The sequence below is a fragment of the Sciurus vulgaris genome (genome assembly GCF_902686455.1).
Source record: "Sciurus vulgaris genome assembly, chromosome: 9".
NCBI classification, from domain to species: domain Eukaryota; kingdom Metazoa; phylum Chordata; class Mammalia; order Rodentia; family Sciuridae; genus Sciurus; species Sciurus vulgaris.
In genome coordinates, this window is record NC_136469.1 from 5424107 (window position 1) to 5427772 (window position 3666).

Here is a 3666-nt window from a genome sequence, read left to right on the forward strand (position 1 = left end):
ATGTGGCAGGATGGCTCTCTGAAGCAGATGCGTGGCTTCAGTGCCATCTACTGCGTGTGTACCCCCATTTATCATGGTTTCCTGGCCCCTTTGTAGTGCAGCCCTGACAACTGTACACCAACAGAAAAGACGAGGCCCGGCAGTAAACCAAAGTGAAGAACAATTACTTAAATAAGTGGAAAATACGCTTGGTATTGCGGTTATAAACAATTTGTATAGCAGTGAGCAGGAAAACAGAGCAGCCTCAGAGCATGCCAAGAGTATAACTAATAGCATTTTCAAAGTCATGAGACCCTTTAGTTATTTGGCATAAATACACAGAAGAGTAATTAATGTATGGAAAATATCAGTTGCATTGTGCCTTTTCCTAAGAAGGCTTTTATAGGAAATCCCTTAATCTTTAAAGCTATTTCCCATTCATTTGCTTAGCCAATTCCTGCTTTTGGTAAGAACTTCATCTTTCACGGGTCAGTCTTCTCCCAGTGCCTGCGGGTTCCATTTGGAACCCTGTGCTTGGCTAGGACATTCATCAGAGCCGAACATCCTGTTCTTGATCATGGTCCAGCGGCTTGGCCTCAGTCCCCGAGGATTTGTATTAAACGTGACACTGCTGCACACTGTGGAATTTCTCTTGGTTTACACAGTACTTGAGGCATATCCTGTGTGTAGTGCTCAGAGGTAAATGGTGGTCGGTCATGTTCCGGAGAGCTGCGGGTCTGCCCGTCTTCAATTCAATCAAGTCAGTGTCTGGGCTTTCTATATTTTTCTACAAGGCAATGCTCTGAGCACACTGCTCAGTGCGTAGATGCACTGTATGGTTTTATTTCTCAGTTAGGTATAGTGAAGCTTTTTTTTTTTTTTTTTTTGGTAACTGGAGATTGAACCCAGAGTGCTTTACCTCACCCCAGTCCTTTTTATGTTTTATTTTGAGACAGGGTCTCGCTAAGTTGCTTAGGGCCTCACTAAGTTGCTGAGACTGGCCTTCAACTGGCAGCCCTCCTGCCTCAGCCTCCCGAGTTGGTGCACCACCATGCCTACCTTGAATCTTTAATATCAGTTCAAAGTGGGACAAATAGTTTTTGATCCTACATAAAGTGTCTTCTCTTTCACTCTTGAGCTGTACAGGATGAAAATCAGTCAGAATGAAAACTGTTATTTGATCTATTATGAGTCTTCAGCATGTGTCCTTCCAGGATTTTCCATAGTATTCATGTGCTTCTTTATATTGTATTTGAAAAATAGAGCATAAACTTTGCAATAATGCCTGGGAAATGCAATCAACACAAATGCTGTCTACATAAACTTAATGAGTCCAATTCATGGAGTGTCACACTGCCTCGCTGTAATTATCACTATTATTTTATCTCTCTTAGCACCAGGCTAGGGTTCGTGTAAGCTGGGTAATTCCTCGGGAGGCGGACGCTGAGCTGCATAGTGCGCGGCGCAGAGCGGGCTCTTAGGCTGGAGTCCATCCTGCTGGCCTCACCCGCGCTGGCTCGAGCCTGCGGAGCGTCTGTCCACACAGTGCGAGCAGAGCAGCACCTGGAGAGCCAGCAGACGGAACTCTCAAAAACCCAGACTGCTTGCTCTTTACGAGACCTGCTCTCTTTTTACCACTGAGGTACGCTTGGAAATTAGCCCTTGCTTAGCCAATTTCAAATGACTGTCACACAGCATGACTTTAGACGTCATCAGATAAACAATAAGCAGCGTAACTGCCCTCATGTGCTCCGGGACCGCACGCGCCGTGTTCCGCGGTATTGGGGCTGCGGCTACCGCCAGCTGGAGGAGGCTCGGGCTCCGCCTTCCTGCCCGCGCTCCCTCGCCGGTGCCTCCGCGCAGAGCCAGTCTGCAGGTTCCTTCGGCCCTCCCGCTGCCCGCTGCGGCGCGACTCTCTGAGCCAAAATGAGTCTGTTGGAACAACTCGGGGTTTTGGAACTGGTGGGACCAGCATGTTTGGCAGCACAACCACAGATAATCACAGCCTACGAAGGATATGAAGTACCATCTTCTGTTGCTAGCAGCGGCTGTCTGTCTCGTGGCCCACCAGCCTTACCTGGGAACGTCCTCATTGCAGGGTCGTGGGCTAATGATGTTCGCTGCTGGGAAGCTCAGGACAGTGGGCAGACCATTCCGAAAGCCCTGCGGATGCATACTGGACCCGTGTGGGCCGGCTGCTGGGTGATGATGGGAGAGAGTATTTACAGCATCCTGTGATAAGACTGCCAGTCTGTGGGACCTCCGCAGTAACCAGGCAATACCGATGGCACAGCACGCTGCACCTGTTAAAACCACACGCAGGGTCAAAGCTCCGAACCTGATGGGGAGCTGGGATAAGACTGAAGTTTTGGACACCCAGTCATCAAACCCCATGATGGTGTTACTGTGCTGATGCCATCTACCCAATGGCGGTGGTGGCGACTGCAGAAAGGGGACTTAGTCTATCAGCTAGAGAACCAGCCCTCTGAATTCAGGATAGAATCTCCACTGAAGCACCAGCATCGTTGTGTGGCTATTTTTAAAGGCAAACAGAACAAGCCAACTGGCTTTGCTCTGGGAAGTATGGAGGGGACAGTTGCTATTCACTACAACAACTCTACAAATCCTGCCAAAGATAACTTCACCTTTAAATGCCATCCATCCAAGGGAACCAGTACTTCAGCTCCATAGGACCTCTATGTGGTAAACGGAATCGCATTCCACCCTGTTCACAGGACCCTTGCAACTGTGGGATCTGATCTTCTGGGACAAAGATGCCAGAACAAAGTTGAGGACTGCAGAGCAGTTGGATCAGACGATATCAGCTTTCTGTTTCAATCACAATAGAAACATATTTGCCTTTGCTTCCAGCTATGAGTGGTCCAAGGGACATGAGTTTTACAATCCCCAAAAGAAAAATTACATTTTCCTGCGTAATGCAGCTGAAGAGCTAAAGCCCAGGAATAAGAAGTAGCAACCTGAGACTTCTCATGTCCAGAATTGTTCTCTCTCCACTCTGAGGGCCCCAGCTATGGGTACCTCAGCCATGGACATGGATTCCAACCCCTGGAGGGAAATGGTCACCACTGAGTGGGCACCCAGGCCGTCCATGGTGACTCACCACCTCCATCCACTACCTGCTGCAGAGTTTTCCTGTAACTCTAAGGGGATCGAAACTATTATAGAAGTTAGGGTCTTGTGGGCAGTGCCAGGTTTTTTCAGTACTTCATTTAGCAGTGTATGTGTTAGAGAATTCTGGGAAGCCAACTATGAACCCCACATTGTATTTTGTAATAAAATATTTTGAAGATTGCCAAAAAAAAAAAAAAAAAAAAAAAAATGAACCTTGAAGAATATCTGTGGAGACACTGACAGCAAGCACCACACTGAATGTCAAAGCATAGTAGGCGACACAAGGTGTTTTGCAGGTTCAGGAGGTAACTTTTGCTCTTTGGTCCCAATCTCTACCCCTCTGAAGACTGCTCTCTTGTTAGGAGAATGGGTTCACAGATTCTGAATTCCAGAGAAGCACTACTGTTCCTATTACATCAATCTCAGTGGCCTTGGACCCGCGGTGGCTTATAGGATGCTTGCCAGGGTAGAGATTTCAAGAAGCTTAGCTTACTTTTGCATTCTCTCTCTCTGTCCTTCTGGCTCTATTTGTCCGATGTCTTTCTCTCTCTTGCC

The 3666-nt window shown here is 47.6% G+C and overlaps 1 pseudogene across 1 annotated transcript; it reads left to right on the forward strand.

The window, feature by feature from the left end:
* On the forward strand, window positions 1–3287 carry LOC306669221 (mRNA export factor-like; annotated as a pseudogene). The gene is made up of 2 exons: window positions 1–58; window positions 1783–3287. The product of its transcript is annotated as an mRNA export factor-like (transcript).
* Window positions 3288–3666: the final 379 nt, after the last annotated feature.